Source organism: Anas acuta, chromosome 13, assembly GCF_963932015.1.
Source record: "Anas acuta chromosome 13, bAnaAcu1.1, whole genome shotgun sequence".
NCBI lineage: Eukaryota > Metazoa > Chordata > Aves > Anseriformes > Anatidae > Anas > Anas acuta.
In genome coordinates, this window is record NC_088991.1 from 14,870,216 (window position 1) to 14,897,296 (window position 27,081).

Below are 27,081 nucleotides of genomic sequence, written 5' to 3' on the forward strand. Positions count from 1 at the left end.
TCAAATAAAATCCACTTGCTAAATTTCAAAGTGATACCCAAGTCATCAAATGTCCATAGAACAAATGTGAGCATCAGCACTGGTACTGCTACCAGCATTCTTGGCAGTGTTAGCCCAGAAGCCACCTACCCGCATGGTCCAGGGAGACAGGCATAAACCTTATTATCCCCAGAGGTGGTTGCCTGAGCATTGGGTCAAGAAGAGCTGGGGGAAATAGTTTCAGTGAAATATTTAGGGCCAGTAAGTCTCACCAGGAAGGACATGCAGGCTGGCACAGATGAGGAACTGCAGACAGTTCAGTGGCATTGCTCCAGTCAGCCTCATCCAAAACAGCCCAGGAACACACAGGGCAGATGCTGGCAAGAAGAGCATAGATAGTGCTTTTTCTGGGAGCACACAAGAAACCTTTTTCATCACCCACTAACCACGTGAAGGTTTTTCCTGGTGATTGATTCTGCTCCATTTTTATGTACTCCCTGACAAAGCAGTTTCACTAGCCAGAAGCTATCCACATCTTGCACTAATAAATGCCACATAGTAATTTATTCCTATTTATTAAATCTCTTCTAGCAACAGTAGATGTTATTTTAAGACTTGGAAGTAAAAAAGCAATCATTCACTCATGGAGAGAAGTATCAGTAAATTGAGATCAGCTAAGAAAACCAGCAATGTGTCAGTAAAGCTCTTTCTGGATCCTTCCACTGCTTCTTGACTACTAAAGACAGGCAAAGATGAAGCACAAGCACACATACATGGAGGTAACTGTCACTAGCTACTTATGCAAGTTTTGAAATGCCCTTTTAATGTTCCCTTTACAGCAGGAAGAAATCATCTGACAAGCATAGTTTTTCATCATAAACCTGAAGCACCTACAACATAAAAGCCTATGAGCTTAGACCTGCTAAACCACCTAACCTGACTGCAGCTGCTTTAAGGGGAAGAGAGGATAATGAACACGTCAGACTGCTTTATGTGGTGCACACGTTGTTCTCCATTATGTTACCTGGAGGACATAACAAATGAGAGAATTGCAATTTGACAGAAAGTATATACAATTAAAACTTAAAACTCAAGAGGGGTAGACAGGAGATGCTTGACTAGGAGACGTACTTAACTACTATATGGTGCAGCTCTTGGCGCTGTTTCAGCTTGAAGGGAATACTTGAGCATAGGCACCTGTTTATTTAAAAGATATCAAGCCATCAACTAATTTTATAGAACAAAAAGCATTCTGAATGAAAAATACTTCATAATAACTAACACGCTGTAAAATTTTGTTTTCCATAATTAAAAAGTTCTTTACTGATGTATCTTCCCTGTTTGCATGTCTAATCAGGTTTCAGCTCTTTACCAAGTTTATTCTACAGTCACTTTTCTAAGGAGAATGAGGAAAGGCAAAAGATGCCCAAGTTTTGGCAATATAAAAATGTTCATGGGAAACTGACCTGGTTCTGGAAAATGTGAAATGTGAACACAGCATGATATAACTTCATGAGATTGTTGTTATGCAGTCATTCTAACGACATCTGTTTCTTTGCCTCATTGACTTGCACAGTGTAAAAAGCAGACTGGATTAGATGCTGGTCATTCAGGAAGAACACCAGCTGACTGTAATCTGTATTTCTGACGGGATTACTTTGGGCATATTGATGACGCGGTAGAAATGTATTGTTATACAGAAAATAACCATCTACAAAAACGTACCAATAGCACAGTTGAAATACATCTAATGAAATACATCTAAAACAGGATTGAAAGAGTAACCTGTAAGCAATCATCAGAAGAATGATTAATTTTGCATCAGAAACCTCTGGGATTTTACACTGGGATTTTTTTTTTATTTACTGTGATTTATCATTTTTATTTTGCTTGATATTTCCACGTCTCATTTTCATGCATGAGTGCATCCCATTGAAGAGCAAACTTTGATTGCCCTGCTCCTATTGGAAAGGTGTTTCAGGGTGTTGTGCTTGGAATTCCACACAATACAAAGAGAAAATAGAAAGTACTATAGAGTATCACTAACTGAATGGTTATAATTAGTTTCTCACAAAAGTGCTCCTTTATTTAGAGCTAGAGTGAACCTTCAGTCAGGTGGACAGTGATGTCCAACCTAATCAATAAGCCTGTATGCAAAAAAAAAAAACAAAACAAAAAAAACAGGCTAAATACAACTAAAATACAACTGTAAAAGGGTAGAGAGATATATTATACAGGTACCATCATAAGTAAGGACTGAAATGGCAAAATTCTCTTCTCTGACCTACGCTGCTGATGAAAGCACAGGGTGTACCTGTACTGCAGTTTCTGAACTTGTGATATAAATGGTACTGCCAGTGACTTTCATGGATCTTCCTTGTACAAATAAAACTCAAAGAACCTAAATGGCAATGACAGGTCTGTAAAGAAGAGAAACATTTTCACTACAGCTTGAAGAGAAATGTGATGTCAGAACAAATATAAAATAATAAATTAAGCTACAAAGGCTTAAATAAAACTCCAAATCCCTGAACTGATAATCACCAATCATGATATCCAGGGGACATACCATTCTACATGGTCCAAATGCTGCAAAAGACAGGTTGCTGGGCCAGGTGATGTGATACATTCTGGCAGGACTTATGTGATACTTTGCAAAACAGAATATCTTTTACTCTATGCGATGTAAAGACAAGCCCAAGGAAGCTCCCTGCATCAACACTTCATGCGTATTCTCAGATAAACCACTCTAGATTTGCCCATTCCTGGATGCATCATTAAGAAACAGAAAACTATTCATAATTTACTGTGCAACAAAATGCCTCTTATTGAGTCTGAATATGGAAATTGTAGCTATAGTAACTCCAGCTGCTGAGACAGAATGCAAACAGCAGCCATGGACTCTAAATCCCAGGATAACAGTGCTTTCCAAAACTCCAAACAAGACTGATAGACATAGACAATCCTGCAGTGCGATTTAAGTATATTTTCGTATTACTTGTAATTACTATGTTTACACAACATGCATTGGTTGGAATAATACTAAATATAACCATGTTATGTGATAAGCAGCAGCAATTATGGTGCTGAGACAACATAAATCTTTATTGCAAATACCTTTCTTGTAATATCTGAGATTATCATAAAATATGCATTAAGCTAAAATGTAACAAGGGGGATAGTCCTAAAGTTGTTTGCATGCAACATGGGGCATAGTCCTAAATCTTTTTGAGCCCTGTAATCTGACAGGTGGAAGAAACAAGAGAAGAATGCCATTTGCATTAAGAATTAAAAGTGGTTGTAATGGTTTGGAATGGGTTTTCCACTTACATTGAAACACCAATTACAGCTCCCACTTTCAAATCAACTTATTGTTGCTATACTGTTTAGACAATAATTAAAAACAGAATGGTTATTTCATTTTTCAAGTATTGTTATAGTTATTAAAAAGTTATGCTCCTACTATTTTTTCCCCTCCCAAATACAGCCATAAAAAGATACATTTTTATCATTAAAGACAAAATGAAATCATACACAGAAATTGGTTTCTTTTGTTGTCCCATTGGGTGCAACTTACAGAAAAGAAATTCTAGTCCAGCTTCCAGACTGAACTTGTATTTCAGCTTATTAATTAATTAATCTATGCCTTAATTTAAAATGGGAGCTCTCAGTCCTGTCATTACATTCAATAAGCCCTGATGACTATAGGACATTGGTTCTGAACTGCTGTGGTCAATACTAGGGTCATCCAAATCAATACATTCAAACTTAGATTAACTGATATCAAAAGATAGTATGTGCCTTTAAACTGTACATGCATTGACTGTTGCGTTCAATATTTCTTTTACTGAAATATATTTAAGAGTATAAGGTAACAGGAAGCTTTTCCACTAAGCAATACAGGATATTACTACAGAACAGACCATGAAAACCTGTCTAGCTTTCATATGCTTCACTGCAAAAGTGCCGGAGGTAAAAGACCCATGGACAACCCCACCTGACACTGAAAGAGAGCCAATTTTAAGAGAGATCTATTTTTAGATGGATGCTAGAGGTCAGCTAGCTAAGGCCTTTAGTCATGCAATGTCATCCACACGTAAAACTTTAAGATGCTTTTGAGCAAGGCATTTTCTATACAGTAGATGGCAATTTATTTTTTCCAAGACAGTAGATACTTGCAAGTTCACCTTCTGTAAACAGTGCCAAAAGTGCTCTCAGGAAAAAGAAATAGCACAATTACAACTCGTGCAGGAATTACAAAATGTCTCCACAGTATAATGAGAGCCTTTGGAATGCTGTCGTGATCCTGTTCCCAAGAGAGTGGCAAAAATCAGAGAACAGGTTTTTAGGAAAATATGCACATTAAGTTCTTAAAGAGCCACTGATATTTCACACAGTCTAGGAGATGCCATGGTGAGGACTGGGGAGGTGAAGGGAGGACATCTTCTACGTGTATACCAAGACAAAGCATCACATCATGCATGTATGTGCACATACAAAACACCCTCTTCAACAAGGTGTAGATAAGCCTGAACTCCCATGGCTGCCTGGGACCAGGAACTACACTGCCTCAGCCTGGCAATGTAAGTGATACTCAGCAAAGCCCCAGCACCTGCAGTTCTCTGGCTCTGAGCAGTACCCAGGATTTCAGGAAAGCATACAGTCTGCAACTCGCTGAGCCACCTCTTCACAAAAATATTGGCTGGCATGCAAGACTCTCTCTGTGGCAAAACACACACATCTTTCTCCTCTACAGCAGGTCTTACTTTTCACCACAGGGGTGTTATCCTCTCCGCTGACCCTGCAGACATCTCCCTGGGAGCTGGTGTTCAGTGAAGGACACTTTAGAAGTGGATCACCAGGACTACTCCTCACAAGAAAACTAGCCTGGTTTCTCTTCTGGATGTAGTTGTCTGCATGACATGTAAATGAAATAACATAAATCTCAAGTATTTCAATGATTTCTAGTATCCAGGCCTTTGGCTGAACAAGGAAGGTTCACAGTCTTATCACAGTGAATGAGATGAATGACAGCAAGGAAGGTCACTACTGGTACGCTGTCTTGAGTTCACAGGAAAAAATAGCTTGTTGCAGCATAAGTCAATGCACATTTGTAGGTGTGTGTAAGCAAATTGTACAATTGAAAGGTGGGGGTACATACATCTAACAGGAGCAAAGCCACAATCCTTGTGGATGCTAGAGGTGACTTTGAACACCAGGAGAAAGGTGGCAGGCTACCATTAGGTGGTCTACATACAGTGGGAAGACACAAAGCAGGTGACAAATCTATAGTGCCTACCACTTCCTGCCATACCTTCAAAGAGTCTCTCTGCCCAATAATAAAAAGCTCACTCTACTTAGTAACAACTCTCACAAATTGTTCAAGCTATATAATGCAGAAAGAAGGACCAATAATCTGTAATGAATCTTTAATGCTTTTAGTGACACTAGAAAGAAAGGCAATGCTTTGCCTATACTCTCTTCTCAGCAAGATGGGGAAGGAAAAGGGACAAAAACTAAGAAGCTGTAGTTTGTTTTGCAGCATTTCTCATTTCACTGTTATTTTTTATGATTTAGCAATGGATGGGAGATATGAATTTATATTAGGTTAAGAATTGGGGAAGCAAGTTGAGGAGCATGTTGCAAGTCATGTCCCCCCCCGGTGTTCCCAAGAGTTTTCTCTCTAATGGCATGCCACAACTTTGGGCCCCATTTTTCAGAATGGGTTTTGCTGCTCTTTCATCATATGATACTCTGTTTCATCAGAAGTGAAGCTGCAGTTTCCTCCATAGTTCAGATAGTTCAGCTCACAGGCATAAAAATGCTCACCACCATCAGAATGATTTACAAAAAGCACTAGTCTTCTGCATCCTCAGTACAGACACCGGCCTTCTTGTCTCCACTTTTATGACAGGTTGCAAATGAAGTAATGGAGTAGAAATGAAGTAATAAAAAGAAGACAAATCATTAATTTTGGGAAGGTCTGCATCAGACCAATTAAAATAATGTGTTTAGCACACTGCGATAACATACTGTACCTACGGGAAGAGGCTACTAGTACAAGCAAGTCCTAAAAATGCTATTTTCTCCAATTACATCCCCAAAGATTCCTACCTCCAGAATAATAAAACGTGAAAAAAAAAATATAAATTATTCTTTGCATTTTTTTCAATAAGCTATTAAAGGTGATGATAGTAATGAATCACTACCTACAAACTGCTCCTCCCTCGACAGGCTCACATAAGTCCTAATGAACACTGACTGCAGTGAGGAGTACTGAAGACCTGCGTTCAGGGCTGGGTGGCACAACTGTAGTCCACAATATGAACCCGTACAGTCCCTGTATGAGGCCAGGACTTTGCTGAGAAAGGTAAAAAGGATGTATCCTGCACTCCCATTACCAGTGGAGATGTGAAAGCTCCTGCACAGCACTCTCTCACCTTGCACTTGCTGGCAAGGGGCTAGCAGCTCTCCCCTCCCAGCACAGATCAGGGTGACGCCTGTCAGTGCGTCACCAAGGCCGAAGGGCTCAGGGCTGCATGCTTATTTTCAGCATCTACCATTACACTACAAAGAAGCAAACAGATTACAGAGGATGTAAATCCGCAGCACTCCCCAGTATAAGCCCTCTACGTTGTTTCATCCTTTGTCATGACCTCAGCAGTGGTTTCCTCTAGAGTTAAATCGCAGGCACAGACCTGCTCACTGCCGGAGTAATTTAGTGATACAAGCAGCAGCCTCTGCCTCTCCTGCTGTGTCAGGCAGCATGAGAGGAGATGCCAGAGATGGGAGCACAAAAACAGGCAAGAGGGCAATTCCGTGATGATGTTAGGCAGGCAAAACAGCACAATCTCATTCAGCCCTACAAAGTGCCCTGCTGGTTTTATAAACATCCTGGCTGCATTTCAGAGAGGTGGCCGCTCCCCAGTTACAAGGATATGGGTAGCTATTGTCCCAGATTTTCCCCTAGGTCTGTTTCTCCAGATCTCAGAGCTGCTCTCTGGTCTGTGGATTCTCCCATGTATCTTGAAATCAATCAAAATTTGGTTTAGAATTTTGTTATTCCCTCATCTAGAGCTCTAGTCTAAAAACAGCATCCATTCCTATTGCATCTGTTAATTTTCCAACTATTATAACACTGTTATCTAATTATAGTATATCACTGCTGATTATAATTACAAGCCATTTATTGTTTTGATGGCCAATGGAACTCTTTACATTCCAAATAAATTATCTGTTAATATCACACATGGTTTTACCTCAGAGATCTAGCAGAAAAAAACAATAGTGTTTTTTTGTTTGTTTGTTTGTTTGTTTTTAACTCATCATTTTTGACCACTTCAAAGGTTTACAGCAAAATTCTGTATCAAAAACAATGAACAAGGATGGAACATTGGGGAGACTGCAAACCACGGAAAATCCACTGTGACAGAATTAACTGAAGCATGATCACACAGGCTATCAGACAAATCTGGATCACTTGGATGGACTGGCACAGCTTAAAGGGGTTTTTCTTTCATTTATAATTAACCACTTGGCTGTCACATCTCTGTATCCACGCACTCTGGTTGTGAATGTTTACACTGAAATCTCTGTAGAAGACACAGAGACCGTGAGCTAAAAAAGGTGAGAAGGGAAGTTAAATGTGTGCACCAGCGAGATGCTAAGTTTAGCATCATGAAAGCAGCCAGAGAAGAGGGAGCATTGCTCACCAACTACACAGCAGCCAAGGCAGCAGCTCTGCCTGCTTCCCTGGGTGCCTTCAAAGCAGCATTTGAGGGTCATAGTGCAAGGTGACATTCTGGCCTGTGCATTCAGATGAATGCTGAAGGCTACAAGAATAAAACCCTTTTAGAGTTATCAGTCAAAAGTTACTAACCCACCCCAAAGAGCATCAGATGTCACAGACAGCTGTCTAAGTAACTTGAGATGGATTTCCCAGGCAGTTCTCAAGGAGGCAAAGAGTTTGTTATGCTATTAGCAATGCTCAAAATAGAAACTGCATTAAGAAATATAACAACAAAGTAGGGAATTCTTGTTCAGTGGTCAGAACTGCTGCTGGCTATTTGAACCAGTTGGGTCTCATGTTGTTGTGTGCCTGTCATGTCTCTTCTTCCTTTAAAGTTTTAAAGGAAGAAGTCTGCTTGACCCGGCAGCCAAAGGGAATGAGCCTTACACTACTTTAAAGTTTCCATAGGGTAAAAGTTTGATGGACTTTCTGCAAATTAACCACAAGCCAGAGTGCTCTAAGACATTAGGCTTCATTGGTCCCACTGCTGATCCATGTTCTTACAGCCCTTTGCATAACGATACAGCACTGCCCCAAGAACAACAACAACGGACTCAGTTCACTCCAGATCCCTTGCTTTGTCTCCTGGCAGCTCTCAGGGTTACTCATTTTGCAATAGTTGCCTCCACCAACACACCAACCAGTGGGTTGAATATTTTAACTGTAATAAATCGGTTTAAAGAAGACTTTCTTCACTGACAACCTGCTTTATTTTTGCCAGCAGGCATGAATCAAAACAGAATCACAGTACCCTAGCCTGACTTCAAAGGATATGAACATTTAATTTTTTGCAGCTTTTGCTTCACTGTCCATTGTATTTCAATTACACCCCCAGGCCCCCAAAAGCTCTTTCATCGCCTTTTTTTTTTTTTTTTTTTTTAAATGACAATACAGAGCAGATGAGAAGTATTTCCAGCAAAGGCTTACCCATCATGACCTTGTTTATTTTCCAGAGCGTGCCCAGCTTGTGGACACGCAGCAGGCTTCTCCATGGGCAGGAGCCTGAGCTGGGCCCAGCAGAGCTGAAAGCTGCTCACACAATTTCCTCTTGCTCTATGGTATAGCTGAGAACTAGAGATCAGATCTAGGATAATGCAATGATGCAAGTGAGGCAATTAGTAAATGACTCAGCATCTGCAGACCAGCAGCCCCACTATTAACCAGCTAAGTACATTATCTTGGCCGAGATCATAGATTCTTCCCTTAAGCTAATTGTCTGTGTAGAACTTCTGCAACTTGCCATATCCTACTGCAGAAACGAGCCCCAACCCTGCCCTTGCTCCACCAGTATCCATGGGAAGCAGCATGTCCCAGCCTCCCTGAGGAGAGCAGCATCCTTAGGGTTGGCAGTCACAGCAGAAGATGAAGAGACATTACTTTACCAAACCAGTAACACTTCCTGTGTCTCTAAATAACCTCTTATTCATTAGCCTCTGATCAAGGGGGAAAAAAATAGTTTCACTGGTGAATGGCCCAAACAACTGGCTCTAATTAGCTCTGCCTCTCCCATTCCCTCAAATCTCTGTTCATCTTTAGTCTGTGCGTATTTCACAGCCAGGAGAACGACAGCCAGCCCAAGCAACAGTGCCTGCAAAATGCTGGTCCTTAGCAAGCAAGAGAATGCCGCCAAGAAATACAGCCAACTTCAGCTACACTTAGGACAAGTAAAAAGAAAGCAATTAAAATCCCTGTCCTCCTGCCCCACTGTAATTTGAGTTAATATAAAAGATCAGGTATTTGCATTTAATTCTCAGGAGTTTCATTCCAATTAAAAGGACAGAAAATACCCAGGCAATGATGACTAAAGCATCCACAATGTATTGGGAACACAGCAGTGACCTGTTTCTGACTTCCATGCATTGAACAGGCTTCAGCCTGTTTATTATACCCCAAAAACAATGCTGGTAGTTAAACACTGGCCATTTTAACAAATTGGCTCCTGTTTTAGGCAGATACAATGTCAGCCATAAGGACACATTCAGTTAAAAGGACATACATTTTTCAAGAGCTGCTTTCCATAGAGGGAAATTAACAATTAATGTGCGGGCCACACAAAAGAGCCAATAAGGAGATGCTTTCCTGTCAAAGAAACCGTCCTCTCTACTGTACCACACAATGGGGCAATCCCACACCCGGGGAAGAGAAGAGAGGTGTGAGCAGCCACGAGACAATCACAGAGCATGATGCATCAGAGAGCCTTTCATCTCAAAGGCCTGGAGGGTGTTGGCCATCCTTTGATGGTTTGATTTTGGGCAATAGTAAAGAGCCTGAAACTGCTCCTCCTTCAGCCAAGTGGATGCTTTGCTATCAGATGGTGGCTAGGTACTGCCTTACTGAACCCCTGCCAGCAATGCCAGTAACAACAGGAGCTATACTGGGAAAGTGTGGCTGGAAGGAGGACCAACATCATAAGAGGACAAAAGAGCTCAAAAAGAGCTTTTCGAGGTTTGTGTTAAGCTGTGCAGAAGGTGACGTAACTGGGCTATGAAAATGCTTGAGATAATAGAAAGAGTATTGTTTTCTGTCCTGGGATGAAAAGTTAACATCTTTGTAACCTTCACCAGTTTGCAAACTGTAAAACGAAATTTCAGTTCAGGTTTGATGAAAATGCCATTTAACTTTAATCATACAGAGAAAACAAACAAACAAACAAACAAAGGTAGGATTTGTTTCTCTGTTTTAAACAGACCTGAAATACAAAAGAAGTTACTGGCATCTTTTCCTCCTTTGCATTTCAGGTATGTTGTTACATTCAGCTCTTTCATAAGAAGATTGGGCTCTTCATTCAGGACTCTTTTCACCACGCTTTATTCAGTACATCAATCACTTGCCTCCTCACTCTACTCCATCTACTGTCACCTTGAGCCTCCGAGGCAGCTGACAGGAGCATTGAGTATCTAGAAATGTGCAGTTTTGCTTCCTATAAGCCCACTCTACCTTCCCTAACGCAGCTTTCACGTGATCTCTCACTCTAATCCTTTGCCCCATGGCAGTGCTCCTCAGCCCGAAGCTCCGTAGACCTTTTGCCTCCTGGATGAGAGACATGTGAGCTTTCAGGAGCAGTTTTAGATAAATGCTGCGCAGCTGGGACCAGCTTCTGGACAGCTGCATGATGCTGAATACTCGACTTACAGTCCTCTAGGTACCTGCCAGGTCAGGCTATTGAACTTCCACTGGGTACACGGATGGCTTGACATTCTCACAGATTTGTCATTCACCAGTAAAAGACTCCAGTGAGGCTAAAGCAAGCCATGTTCTTAAAATTAGTATTGATCATACAACAATGTTCATTTTAAAATCAGCCAATTTATCTGACTACTACTGCTCTTCCATTTCCTCTGTGGATGATTTTGATTTCACCTTTGAAAGCATCTCCTGCCCCATTAAGATATGTTAAACTACAACAAAACAGACCTTCGAGCATTCAGCAGAAGCACAGAGCAGTGTTTTGTCTACTCATTTTACCAGCATTCCCTATTTCAGGAGCTTGTCTCTTATAGATGCTTGAAATCTTCTACCTCATCTTTAGTTTTTGTCATATAAGATCTGTAAGGTGAGTACAGCCCCCTTGCACCTTGGCAGATACAGTTATCACATTCTACTCTTTCCCTTCATGTTTTATTAACATGGCAAGCTCCACACCTGTCCTAATTGCAAAGCACAGGATGAGGCCTCCCTCAGGCGGGACTAAGGCATTTCAGAGGAAGCCTTGCCACATGCTTAGCCACGCAGCAGCAGGTAAAGCCATTGCTGCCAGCACCACCACAGCTGTCAATAAGTGAGATTTTGTGACAGTGACAAAATTTTTGTGACAGTCCCTCCCAGGGACGTGCATGCCATTGCACACTGGCCTGCCAGGTGGTTACAGGGAGGGGAAGTATTTTGCAGGTCCAAGAAAGTAAGGACTTTAAGAGAACAAGATTAATATGCTTACATTCAAATTTTGTGTCGAGACTAAATGCCTCATCGCAACACACTTTTCAGTAGCACCGTGATGGCTAGCATTATAGCAGTGTGTTCGCAAGGAGGGAATTTAACAGGTAATTTTATTTAAGACAGGACAATGTTTGCAGCTTTGCCATACCTTGACATTACTGGAAGGTCTCTGATAAGCATGTCTTTAACCTAAGCTATTCAGTAACAAGTCTACTCTGCACAGTGTCCCTAACATTCAAATTTTCTCACTATTTCCCCTTGAGATTAACAGAGGTTTCAAGCAATTCACAAAACTGAGAGCAACTGGTGCTCTATGGCTGTGCTACAAATTAAGTTACTGCAAACTGAAGTGCAGTGTGGGTGCTGGCTTGTGGCTAATTAAGAGAAAGTAAGTTTTACACAGTTTAGTATCAGCAAATCATGAGCATATTTAATGAAGAGTTTGTGAACAGTCCCATTAGAAATAGAATCAATACACTTGTGTGTAGCATTTAAAACATGCTCAAGATCAGAAACTTTCTGAACAGAGTTCGTTAAATACCCTTGAAATGATAAATGAAGATGTTATGATAGGAATTGAAAGCAGTATGATATCCTTACTGATAAAATAATAAAAACATTCTGCTAATCTTGCACCTCAGAAGCCACCACTGTTACATTTCAGTCCAAGCATCACTGGTGATTTATATTTACTGAAGATGAAAGCCAAACACAGGCCCAACTCTATGCCTTTTTTTCATTCAACTTACACAAAGGCCAAATTTAACCTTCCATCAGACTAGCACAGGGGGGCTCTGTCCATCAGCTGTCAATACAATTCAGCTTGTGATTATCGCTTAGGTTTTGCTTTCGGGTTCCTTTGATTTGTATAAGCCTAAATCTACTAGTTTTGTCTCTTGCTCTGATAGTCTAATTTGAATATTTGTTACAGAAAATTTCACTAGGATTGATGCGGATAAAGCTTTACATGCCAGAAAGTGAAGACATAAACAGCATGAAGATAATAAAGCTCTCTGAAAATCTTTGTTAAATGATCTTTTAGCATTAAGTTAAAATTTGTATAGAGTTATGGAAAGCTGCAAAATAAACTACAATACAACAATCAGGCAATTTAAGAAATGAACAGATAAAGGCCAGATCACACAGAGAGCCAGCAGCGTCCAATCACAGATGCAAGCATAAAGACAATATCCCTTTTTATGCCACTGATTACATTTGTTATTCAAGTCTGCCCATCACATTACATCTAACCATATAGATCAACTCATGCCAGAGAACAACAAAATCTTATGCAGCTTTTCTTTAGCCCCACTGTTCAAACCTCAGCCAGGGTTTTCTGTTCTTGGATCAAAAACACTGAAAACAATTCCAAGAATTTCTTCTGTCTTAAAAATAAACCCCTTTTCTGCCATATTCTTAGCTTTAAAAAATATTATTTTAATTTTCTCTCAGCAGTTCAGCCCTTAAGAAATAAATAGCAGTTACCTCTCCACTGATTATAGGACCATTTTCAGATCACATATGCATCTCAGTTTGGAAGCCACCACACGGACAAAATTATTTCAGGACTTTGTACCATATTTCTGAATTGAACATACATATTCTTATGCTAATAACAAAGACAGTCACTGGGCACTGGGAGACCAAGATAATACATCTACAGGCCATAATAACCATCTCAGCAAGAGTTTTTTTTAATCTGTGCTCAGGATGTGAAGTTACCTTCACAGGACCTCACTCAACATAAAAATTCCATTCATACACTATACCATTTGTACGCTGAATATATGAGCATTTCCTCTCAAATTTTCAAATTTCCAGAGAACAAGATAATGCTGACAAATACTGGGGAAAAAAAAAAAAAAAAAAAAAAAAAAAAAAAAAAAAAAAAAGACATCCACTGTGCATTTCATTTACTCTAACACAGAGCATTTTGAGATACACCTTCCTCAATCTAAAGTGGGGCTTTCCCAAGCAGTAATAGGCACCAAAATAACTCCTCACTCCAAATGAAATCTTTATTGAGTTATATAAGATTGCTTGTAGGCTTAGCTCTCAACTTCCTACATCTAACCTCAGGAAATTCCCACACCAGCTTAACAATAAATTGAGTTCTTTGTCACACTTAATGAAAGAACAGCAACAGAGTTAATTCCTGCCTGCTTGGCCCAAAGCCAATACAAAGCAAAGAGAAATTTGGGGGCATCAGCATTTAAGCTGGATTTCACACAGCTGCCACCACTGTATGTTTAAGCAGAAGCAGCTCAGAGGTTTATTAAAAAGGGATCACCTTGATTGGCGGCAGAGACTTTTACAGCTTCTGAATATCTCCAGAAAGCATGAGGAAGTGGCTACCTGAATTCCTGCCTCGCTTAGTGCTTTGGGAAAATAAAAAGGAAAAACGCTTGAGCAGCCTCACCAAGGCAATATTTAACTTGCTTATGGAGCACCAGTACCGACAACTAAGCACAAAGCACCAGGATTTGTGCAAGGCTCAAGAATATTGGACTACATTTTCCCATAAGCTGGAGGGACTAAAACATCCAAAGCACTGTCCATGCCTGCTCTACTGGCACACAGGCCCTGGGAGATGCAGATACCTGACCAACAGGTTTAAAATACAAAGTAATAAACACTTAAAACCTATCAGGCACAGGCAGATTTTTAAAAATTGAAAGAACAGGAAAGGTTTGGAAAAAACTGCAGTAGGAAATACTGCTCTAAATAAACAAACAAAAAATATGTGTGAAGCTCTAATCCATTTGCCTGTTTGAAATATTACTCACTAGATGGCTCATCTCAAAGCACAGGCTTTGTAGTTTATCCTCCTCAAGTGACTCCCAGATAAAATTAGTCAGGTGATTTGCAGGATATATTGATTAGTGAGGATTTAGCTAGGGCAACATAAAAAACATCCTGCTTTATCTTTCAGTGAAAATGAAAAAGAGGAAAAAGACTGCAAGCTATTATCACTGTATATAAATTAAGCTTTATTAATGAATGAATTAACTGAATTGAAAATGATAGATAAGAGTTAAAATAATGCATTTCTCCTCTTAAGAAAAGATTTGAGAAAAAAAAATCAATACAAATAAAACAAGCTTGTTGTGTTTTTGTAATGTGGGTAACAGGCTGAGTTTTCACTTGAACACTCCTGAAAAACGCTGAGACATGACAATCTGTTTTCTGCTCTGATTCAAAACAGTTTCACAACCTGTATGTATTAAGCAGCTTCATTTTCCCCCTGTTAAATCCCAGGCAACAGGAGCTTCCCAGACTTTCCCCATGCTCACCAAACGCTGGTTTCCAAATGGTTATCTTTGAAGCACCCAGAAGATAAAATGACCCCACCATGCTATGCACAGACCAAAAAATCTCGGAGGCTTCTGACAAAGGGAAATGGAAACAGGCACCCACAGCTTCCCAGCCTGTAGTGCTCTTTGGCATGCTCCACCTATACACGAAACACATGGAGGAATGACCTGGCAGGAACTTCATGGTTCCAATAGAGATGTCAAGCCATAACTATATGTGCATGTGACTACACAGTAGATTATGGATTTGTCCATAAGACTTCTTTCCATGAAAGCATAACTTACTGGATATGATTTAAAGTCATATTTCTTACACTGATAAATGCTTGCTCTCCCTGAAGCAGTGCCACTGATAGTAAGGCATTCATCAAAACACTTGGTAGTTCACAGTCTGTGCCTAGTAGCATTTAAAAGTATAATTTTGTGTGAAATGACAGTTACTTGAGTTCCCTCCAGAAGCACTTGAGCATTATTGCGCTTCACAAACTCCTTTGCATGGGGCACCTTTGTCTTAGGAAAGCTGCACAGTGCCTCCAACTACTGGCCATGCTGCAGGAAGCAATGTGCAAAGCATACTCCAGAAGGCCTGCTAGGAAACCCATGCATTAGGGCTCCTCATGCATCTATTCACTTGCTATCAAGTTCTCCGAGATGCATTTGCTGGATCTTAATATGCTGGGTAAGATGCACCCCTCCTGATGGCAGAATACATGTCACTATGGAGAAAAGGCAGGGAAAAACAGTCTGCCTAACACACTGCTTACCTAGAAAGCTGCTTCGGTCAAACCATAATTTGGGTTAAACCTGCCAAGTAGCTTCAAGTGGGAAAAAAAGAAGCGGGGGGGGGGTCCTGCCCAGATGATAAAAGAGCAGCAGTGTCAGCAGCGCCCGTATCCACTGCTGGCTGGAGCACTCATCTGCATTGCAATATCCTGCCTACACTTGAGAGGATTCGGACTCGCAGCATTTATTGCCCAGGAAGGCGCCACGGCTGCCCTGCGCGACGAGGGAAGCGAGGACAGTTTTCAATCTGTCTTCCTGACATTGCTTTATTTCCTTAAACATTCAGCCAAGCCCAGACTGACTCCACAGGTCAGCAGCTTGATACTTTCCAGGGAGGCAGAAGAAAGGCATTTAAATTCCCTCAGGCTGAAAAGGGAAATGAGCTGATGAACTGGGGATGGTGGATTTGAGCTCACCCAGGAAATACTGGAAAGAAGTGCTACATCCCAGATGTGTTCTTGTTTTATGAATCATGCTCCTCTAGCAATTAACTCATTTCAAGGAGGTAAGGATGCTTCAAAGGGTTTGGTGGTGTTTTGTTTTTTGAGTTAAAAATATATATTTCTGTCAGTGAGATGCTGAAAAATTTTTAGTCAGAGAATATCTATTTTGTTTTTATGTGCTATTTTAGATCAAAGAGAGAGACAAAAAAAATAAAATGTATTCAGTTCTATGTTAAAGTTTCATTTAAAGTCAAAATGGAAAGTATTAGCAGACAATGATGGGATAGAGCAGTAAAGTGGCAGATAAAGAGGTTCAAGAAATCTGCTTAGTGGACTCATTTGTATGCTTTGCTGTTGTCTTCACAGCCCTTCCTAAAATCCCCATCACTGGCAAGAAGGTTCTCATGAGAACAAACCAATTTCTTGATCATCATGTTACATTTTTTTCTGAAGACAAAGACACAAGCTTGTTTTTACCATATTTGAGGTAAAAAGAAGAAATGTACAGGAGAGGAAAACCTACCCAGGAGTCACATTGCAGGAGAAGACGTAAAAAACCATGAGATCTTTCTGTTTTGAACAGGAGATAGGAACACATTTTTTCAAAAAACACACACCTGCTGTCTTTCCTCCATTACAATTTAACCATACCTCAAGGAGAAACAAAATGTAACACTCAGCTTCAGCTTTATCCCAAATCAGAATTGTTCCCCAGGGAGACTAACTAATGTTATAAGGTTTGATTCCAAACTCAGCTGAAATATTTATCTTTTGCTTAAACTAACTTCTGACACTGTTAGACAAACTAATTAAATTCCCATACTCTGGGCTGTGATCGACTCTGCAGAAAAGCCCAAACTTTAATGCCCATACAGATAAAAGTTCTCCTGATGTCAGTGGAACTACAGATGCATGAACAAACAGAATGCCATCCTTCAGCAAAATCACCCAATTTCTCTGCTGTCTTATGTTCAAAGCAGACTTTCCATTGTTTTACAAAAATAAATGTTCTAGTCCTTAAAAACAAAAACCAACCAAACAAAACACCACCACATCCATTCATTCCCATATCAAAAGCACTCAAATGAAAATCTCACTCATTCTGTGAAATTGCTGTTAAGATTTTGTTAATTTAGGTCAGTCAATTGCTAGTAAAATTTTAAAAGCTCATTGTAGGCTTTCTGCATATTCAGCAATTAAACTTCTGCATTGTACCTGGTAGCTTCCCACCTTGCATTCATAAAACAGACCCAGTTTTATGGAAGCACAGCATGTGGTGTGTAATTACTTCCGAGAAGTCAACTAAAGCAGTTGGTCTCTTTTACAGTCCAATAACTTTCTATACTAAAATCACTTTAAAGAAACAATTTAAATGAAATTAAAGAACCAATTTGAGCTTTCATGACTTGAATTTTTTTAATTGCAATGGTTGTTCAAAAGCAACCTCTGCTCCTTCCATTGTTACATCTCAGACTGAAAGTACTACCTGATTCCTTCACACAGCATTTAATTTAACTCCATACACCCCCGTGGCATTGAAGCCATGATCCTGCATTTATTGAAGGCAACAGGAAACCTGATGTTAATAGCAACTCAAGATTAAAAACATCTTTCCACTCCTGGGAAGCTGGTCACCTGGACCGAGGCCTGAGCAGAGAAAGCACTCATGTTCCTAGGTCTGGAAAAAAAGTGTTCTAGACACTCAGTGGGCACATAATTAAGCAGACTTGGAAGGCTTCTTTGGATGTCCCAGTAGCAGTGTTGTTCTCTGGGCCAGACTTCTCTTAGTCCCTGGAAAAGTTAGTAGAACCCCCCATAACTACTGGTTGTAACACTTTGACATGCACCCGTAACAATTTCTCTACACAGCTTTCCTGCTCAGGCTAAAATGCATGTGAGGCATAAGAAAACTGAAGTATGAAAGTTCCCAGCTTGTGCAAGAACTTGCTTTCTCTAAATGTAAATCCCCTTCAGTGATAGTTGTTTCTAAAGTTCCCTTTTTGCACTTGCATGGACACACATTCTTCAAGAAGCCTCATTTCTTTTTCTTCCTCCTCTGAAGCCAATTAACTTCTATGAGAACACTTCTACCCTTCCTTTGCTTGTTAAGTAAAAAAATAAAAATAAAAAGTTAAGTCACTCACAGAGGCCCCTCAATGCACTGTAACAACTCAGTCCACTGTTAATACTCAAGAGATGCATCAACTGCTCTGTGTAGCTGTGTTATCCCCACCAGCTCTGTTTTCCCCTTTCCTCCATTCTTTTTTTTTTTCCTCCATTCTTTTTTTGCCCAACAAATTCCCTTTACTGTTTTTTCCTGGTTAGCAGGGATAGTTATTCACTGCACCCATGTACAATGCAACAGTCCGTTCCAGCTGGGCTCTCTCACTAGTCCAGTAAAACAAATTACTGTCTTTGCCTTTGATAAACGGAAAACATAACACAAAATAGAGTCGATCACGAGTGATGGAGCTTCATATACCACAACTCTTATCTGAATGAGTTTATCTTTAATGCTGTGGACAACTCTACTGAACTGAACAGAATTTTGGTAGCTGAAGAAGAATTGAATTCATTACCTGAAAAGATCAGAAACATGAATAAAATTATTAGGACAAATTCTCACGCTGAGGCTTCATGGAACTTAATAGTAAGTGATCTAACCTATCTCCAGCCTCACATACAGGCAAAGTCTGCAGAACTCTTTTGGACACCACAGAAGTGTGAAACAGAGACTGGCAATCCCAGAGACTAAGCACCAGCTTTTGCAGTCAGTGGGTAGGGAACAACCACATGGCTTAATGAGCTACCGAGCATCAGCAGAACTGTAGCAACTGTGCAGAAGCTTAGTTCTTGGTACCATGAATTCTCTTAGCACAGGCCTAAAGGAGGCATAAGTAAATCACATTAACTTGTATTTGCTGTGGGCTAATAGCTCATATTATTGACAGCCAATGTGGATCAGTTGATATAAGATAACTCAAAAGCATGTCCAAGTCTGTTCTTAAGATAAAATATGAGCAGCAATGACATGGTGAGTTAGCGCTGGGTATTATCAGCATCACTTGCTTAAAATATATTAGCAGCTCTTTTCTTTTTTCCTTTATATATTATGAAGACTTCAATTCCTATTATGAATGATGAGCTTCATTTTGTTCCCAGCAATGTTAATGGCAGACAAATGTGTCTCTATACTTAATATATTCTTTTCAATGTCATTAACTTATTAGCAAATATTAAGTTCTGCTGTCACTGGGAAACATTCCGCTTTATTCTACAAAATGATCTAGTATCTCAGACAAGAAAGCAGTGTGTGTTAAAAACAGTAACACCTCCCTTCCTACAAACCTATGGTGGAACATGACTCTGATGTTACTCCTTTCATCATTTAATTTGCATCCATATTTTGCTCCAGTTCAAGTCATACATGCTGTGGCTTACGTAACAAAAGAAGGCAGAGTATTGCAGAGAACATCTTGGGAGCAACCTCACATTTTGCAAAATCAACTCAGTTAAGAATCAGCACCCCAAAACACAGTTGTTGTTTTATTTACTTATCATCTAATGAAGAATTATTTGGTGACTTCTTCCATGAGTTCACGCTAAGGTACTTGTTTTTGGTTAACAGCTGTTGCCTGGTGCTAGCAATTTCCTTGGTGCTCCAGCCTCACAGGAGACTATTATTATAAACAAGGTTACTGGAAATGATTTTTAAGCCCATAAGATTTTGGATGCACACCCAAAACCAGATAAAAATGGTGCAGGGTAAATGCTAAGAAGTAGAGCTCCTGTCTTTTGTGCAATAATTGTGCTGCTAGGCACCGTAAACCTGCATCTCCGGATTCAGAGAATGCTAAATATCTTCCAATTATTACAAATTTCATTTTCAAAACATTCAGTGTTAGTTCTGAGCACAAACACAATTTAAGACAAAAAAAATATTAAAATAAAATCCAGGCAACTCAGTACATAGATCAAGGAAAGTAATCTTGACAGAATAAGAAAAACCACAAAGCATCCAGGGATTTGATGAGCACAAGGAATCAATTGCACATTAAGTCGATTGCTGTGGTTTATTTTAAGTCCTTCTCTTCTGATTTATTGCCATCATTGCCGCCAATTTGCATAGATAATAGAACAAGACACCCTCTTAAAGTCTTAATCAGGAATTAAAAAGTAATATACAGTTACATCTCTTTCTGCTCATCAGAAAAGTGAACACATTAATGTTTAATGTCAGTTTTATTATAAGGATGGAATCAGATTGGAAAGAGACACTTTAGACTGTTCTGTGACATCACCACCAATTTGTTACTGTAATAGGTGCAAATCAGAAAGAAAAAAAAAAAGTCAACAAATCCTTCAAGCTAAAACAGGTTGTAAACAGGATGTTACAAAAACAAGGGTGAGCTGTATTTCTGAGCTGTGCAATTTTCTTTTCAGTATGGCAAATATCCTTTCAACACATTTCCAAACTTTGCAATTTTATTTTTTTTTTGTTTGAAGTGAGATGATTTTTCATACTTCCAGTGTTCTGAAGATGAGTGGGTAGTTTACTGCTCAGTAAAGTGATTTCTTTGACAGGTACTTACATCATTCGCAAAAACACCATAAATATGCACAACTGTTTAAAAACAGCAGAGAAACAATGAAAGCCTTGTATCAAAGAGACAGAGAAAAATATATTACAGGACCAATAGTTCAGACACAAAACATATGCATAAGAGGGCCTCTAAGAGATCAGCACTGAATTGCTACCTCTGAGCAGTAGGTTCTGCACCAAAATGCAAGCAGCCTTGGAAGAAAAAACACTGAAAAAGAAGTTCAGACTGCAAATTGACTCTAGCAAGTATGTTGGGAGCACACACTCACCAAGAACCTGGAAAAGAGAAGAAGGAGAGAAGATACTCTCTATTTTTCATGGTATGAGAACAAAAATGGGCAAGACAGGATTGGATACTAGCCACATCAGCAAGACAGTGGGCTGGGTAAGGCTCTGGGTCAAGCTAATAAAGTTCTAAGAAATTCAGCACTGTATACCTTAAAAACAATAATTTACCATCAGGATAAGACCCAATCTATCCAATACACTGCATATTTGATCCTCTGGTCACAGACTGCTGAAGCCTAATTAGAGAGGGGCTACAGAGAGAACTATGTCTTTATGCTTCCCTTCTTGTATGAACAGCTTTCTCCTCTGCAACTCCTGCTAAAAAGAGCAGTTTTCTTCCACTCTCCCCCCTCATTCTTGGTTGCTTCTGTAACCCCTTTCCTTAGGGCACAGCAGCACTCAAACTTACCCCTACGATAAAGCAGTTTACCTGCAGAGCCAGGTTATAAACAGAGCTGAGCTCCCCAGGACCAAAGGCTGAAGTCTCCAGCAGTGTTTTCTCACAGATTTCCCATACATTGTATTTGGATTTTTTGGTTTGTTTTTAAAAATAAATAAAGCAGAATAAAGCTGTGGCCATGACTAACAGACCCAGTTCTTGCACATCACAGGCTAGTGCATGGGGGTAGCTGAGACCACAAGTTTCATAGGCTTACAGAGGTGACCTAGGCTCAGTTTCTGGCATAGTGACCTGGGCTGAAATCTGTGAGACCCAGCATTGCAATCATCTATACCAAAATCTATTCAGGTCAGGAGTGCTACTTATATAGCTAACTGACATCAATCCTGATTTGTGAGACTGAATCCTTTGCTTGCTAAATAAGGATTAATTTGTGTAGATTCTGGTCACTTTACAGGTGTTGCTTCCTTAAACTCTGTCAAAATAATGCAGAAGTTTGCTTAGAAGCATCCTCCCTCAAAAAAACCCTATATATATGTGAAAGATGAGATCTGCTGCTTCCCTCCATGATAAAAATAGCTGCACTATTAAAAATTAAAAATTCTTACAAAGAACCGTCATTATTAACAGTTCTAAGGCCAAGTTAAAAATTATACCCAATCAGCACAGAACAACATTTGAATTTTTTTTTAAATGAATGTGACAAACATTAGCTAGTACAAAATATAGCATAATTTGTATGAAGTGAAAATCATCTGCCCAGAAAAAATATAAAAATCACTTGCTGTTACTGACATACATATAGGTAACACACTGGAGCTGAAATGAGTACAGCATGGATTTTTAAAATCAAATCAGCCTCAAGTCAAACCTCAAGACAAATCATTTTACTATAGAAATCCAGGATGCACACTTTTTGTTTTATTTTGTCATTGATGAAGATTGTTAAAATATAACCATCAAAACAGTCTAAGTATTCCTAGATAGATGCTGATTAAGGGATTAGTTTCCTACTAGAAAAAGGCTCTTGCTTCTTGTATTTCCTACAAAAGCATTTAAAAGCCTGTTAATCAACAAAATGGACAGTATTGTCATCTGGATCATTTTGTTAAAAGAATTAACCATGTTGGTATGAGGTTACCAGTTGAGTGTAGGCGTATTATTTTTCTCCTTAATGGGCACCCACTAACCTAACACTGCCTATTTGTTGCAAGGCTCAATTGATGTATTTTTCCCAAACTTCTTTCAAAAGAGAATTGCAGGGCAGAAGCCTATCTGCATATTAAAGATATATCATAAACTGAAATGAATATCTGTACACATATTGTACAGCATGTACACACATGTACAGTGCCTTGCCATTGCACATTCCTGCATTTTTGCTTCTTCCTCCCCCTCCCTTCTCCATCCCTTCTCCTGCAGTGGCCTGTAGTAACAAGTGTCAACAGAAAGTGGTTGCCACCACATGTGCTGGGGGTCCCTTTGCTCCATTGACTTCAGAAGCTGCAGAACGAACAGCCTGGGTGCCTGTTTCTGGTTCTTCACTGCTTGCTGTTCCTGGTGGCTCAATACACGGAACCTCTTTTCCAATTTTAATAGAAAATCTCGTCTTGAAACTAATTTGACAAAGTGGATTCTAAATTGCACTCTGCTTCTAATAAAATACCTTCAGAACAATGTACTCTGGGTGTAGAAGAACTGATAAATGAGACTGAAGATAAAAATTGCAAATTTTTCAGTGGAGAATGATAGCACTTAGTAAAGATAATTGCACACATTCACCATACAATATTCTCTTCAATTTCTCATTCTAAGTCACAAAATATTTGGATTTGAAGTATTAAAAATGTATTGCAACTGAGGATGTATCAGCTAAAAAAAGTGAAGTTTCATATTTCCTTCATTGTAAGTTAAGCTATTTAACATGTAAAGCTATGCAATTCATGTTGTTACAAAAATGACTTATTTTTCAGGTCATTTCCAATGTAGTGACATTCATTCTTTTTGCAGTACCACAGAGTAAACATCAAACTGAAAATAGAAACCAGGAAAACAAGGATGTCCAGGCCTTTAATTAGTGTAAATGGCACAAGCCCAGAAAATCATCTACCGACACATACACAGAGGATGGGGAGGGAAGCAAAGCAAACATCACCTTTCATTTACCATTTCCCTAGACTCACCAAAAATGCTCCAGAAAATGAATTACATTTATGTGTTGCCTTAATATTTTTGTCCCCTCTTCTAGTTCAAAAGCAAAGGTGACTGACTAGGATGAGGGTTTTTTTTTTCCTTTTTTTTTCCTTTTTTTTTTTTTTTTAATTTCTTCACATTTTATGTAACCAGGCTAACACACAGGAGGTATTGGTCTGTTTTGTATTGTCTCTGCTCACACAAAATATGATTTTTTCCTGTCAATGAAAAACAGCTTAGCTTTTTGAATATCTGCTGCATCTTGTCCTTCCTCAGTAATATGATCTTAAGATGCTTTAGTGTTTATTTTATTATGCCAGGGATATCTAAATTGTATCTCTTCAGTTACATCTTAGATAAAAATTGCCCAGTGCAGTTTTCTGTTTTTCTCTTCATGGCGCTTATATGTTGTCTTTATCTTTAGGATAGCGTATTCAGTAAAAATTATCTGCCCTGTGAGACCATCTGATTACTTCATTATTGAATTCTGCCTTTTAAGTGATGGCTAACATGCAACTTCTCCAATAGCCTAATAAAAAAGGCAGAGGAAAGTATTTCAAAGAGAATAAACAGGTCATATTTAGAATAAATTCATGGATAATATTTATTTCTATTTATATCTATGGCATCAGTTGCAGCCTTTCATCCTCATTCAATTACACAAGCTAAACTCTGTACTACCAATATTCTCGGAATAGTTTTAAGAAAGGACATTTCCAGGAACCTTCTCAGTTGTACCTTCACCCTACTTCTGGCATCAGCATGAAAGCACTCTGATTTTGGAGCTCCTAAGTTTATTTTCCTAATGGGCTCCACCTTTTCTAAATTGATTTCGAGGAAAAAACTCAGTTACACAGGAAGCCATATTAAGTACATGCCAAAGTCACTTGCTGCATCTGCCTGCAAACATTTGATTCCTGGCAACCCAAAGACCACAGCTTCCCATGAAGAATATTTTTGTGCAAACTTCTTGCAATGCTTAAAAAGTACTGCTGGTAAAACCACCAGACTATCGTAGTCCTCAAACAGAGGATTTTTTTTTTAAGATCTTTTTTTAAGATCTGAGAGCAATTCTGACCACTACAAAGATTACTTTGCTTCCAGCTATGGAAGCGTGAGGGTAGGCAGGTTCGGGAAGGGGACAGGATATTTTTCTTGTTTTGTTTTTGGAAATGAACAACATTAGAAAGAATAAATCGCCATCACTTATCAACAGTTACCAGAACTGTTGGTGATTTAGGAAGTAGTGAGTATTGACCACTCCAGAGATCATCAAAATAGATAAATAAATAAATAAAAAAGCCCATAGCTCATCTAAATAAATTAAAAAGCCCCTAAGCCCCTGACCTGTAAGGGTTTGAAAAGAATGTGGCAAAAGTTGGGAGGGCAGTGCTTACAGGCAAGGGTATTTTTCAAAGACTTTATGAACTTTGCAAGCATAATTATTTTTAATCTGGATGTCAAGGTGCCTCTTTCATTCCACGAAGTCCGGGTGCTGACATTACACAAGCCCTCAACTCTCATTACAGCATCATTAGATAACTGACAAATAACAGCCTCAAATTAAATAGCTTTTACATCAGAGAAAGAGTACTAAGGAATAAGACATCTTTTCCCTATGAGGATAAATGAGGCTGCTGCTGACACAGCCCTGCTTCACTTGAGTTTTAGCACCTATCAGCAGCAGGACTGGAGCAGCACAAGCTACTCTAGCAGCAGCCTGCCCATCTCACGGATGCAGTTTCCATGCCCTAGACTCTGCACATACAGTACACAAAACAGCACTGGAGCTCCAGCTGGAGCGATGAGGGAGCAGATTCCTCCTTCTCCTTCCCCATCCCAGCTATAGCCCACTGACCCTAGTGCAGCGGGACGAGCCAGGGTGCGCTGGTGGCTTGCAGAGCCCACGCAGTTCAGAGCCTCCAAATCTGGGCTCCAACAAGCCAGGGAGGTGAACAAATTCCAGCATGATGAAAAGGTTGGGTTAGGCAGAAAGCTTCTGCTAAGCTCAGCTCAACAGGGAGCCGTAAGAAGACCCATCAGCCAGGAGAGGATGCAAACCCATGGACATGCCAGAGCTGATCCACATCCACACACCATTGTCTTTGGGCAATATTAGGAGAGGAAAAATGGGGATTATTTTATCTGAAATAATCTCTCAGTCCAGGACCTGCTTCTTCAGCATCTACTCCCTGTCCAGAAAGCAGCAAGTGCTGCTGGGTTAACTCAGCTATAGGGCAGACCCCCGTGTGGGACAAGGATTACATTCCTGGGCATCACAAAAAGCCTGCAAAAAGCCAGCGCAGAAAACAAAATGCTAAATACAATCCCTCAATTAACCTCTGGTTATGACAGAAATAAAACAAGTGGAATCGAAAAGGAAATGTACACTTACAGCTTCAGTGCTGCAGCCTGCTCTCGCTATGCAGCGAGGCAGCTCTGCCTGCCAGGTTACTGGGCTGGATTTAGCAGATGCTTCAAGATCTTGATTTCTGAGCAACGCACACAGCTCAGCTGGCTTTAGGAGGCTGGAGACCTCCTGGTCTGCTCATAGCTCTCAAGTCCTGCTGTGCTTGGATCCCAGAAAGGAGCTGCTGCCCTTCAGGGCGCCATGGCTCCCAGGCTCCTGGTCTTCTTCGGCACACGTCCAGAAGAGCCTGCATGCAGACAGACACTCCACGGCTGGCTAGGATCTGCTATAGGGTATTGCAGTCTGGCCAGAAGCATTTATTAAAGAAAAATGCTGTAACAGCACATACACATGTATTTAGATTCTGTTCCAATTCTCCCCTTTTGTTTGCCAGGCACGTCAGCATGTTAATGCTGCACTACCCACAGGGGGATATCCAGCAACTCAGTAGCACAACTACAAGGAATATTTCATTCCAGGTTAAAGATTTCCAAGAAGTTCAAAAGTTTCCTATTGATTTTCTTGCTGTAAAACTCTGTGGTCACAGACAAAAAAAGCAGTTTTAACATCAGAACAAACATATTGGCTAAATGCAAAAATTCACTGACCCCACAATTCAGTCGCTGGATAAGGCCAATGGTGAATTGGCCATATTGGGGAATTGTCTAAGGACATGGCAAGTATGCACTAATACTTCTAAGCTACCCTCCCAGCATCCAACCAATACTAGTCTCATCGCTACTTAAAAACTTTTCCAAAGACAGGCTTTCTTCCTTCACTACCACAGTTTCAAGCATGCATAGCATTACCAGTTATAAAACAACTGGGTTTGTGTTAAAATACAGAGGAGATCTGTACAAGTATCTTGCTTTTGTTTTAGACCACTGTCTCGGTGCTTAGCTTCAACCAAGAGATACTAACACTGAGTAAATGAAACCTAAAA

General features: G+C 39.8%; 1 protein-coding gene across 3 annotated transcripts in view; it reads right to left on the bottom strand.

Moving 5' to 3' along the window:
- Nucleotides 1-27,081, bottom strand: part of FGF13 (fibroblast growth factor 13) — a 233,279-nt gene that overhangs the window by 139,097 nt on the left and 67,101 nt on the right. The gene's annotated exons all lie outside the window — the stretch shown is intronic.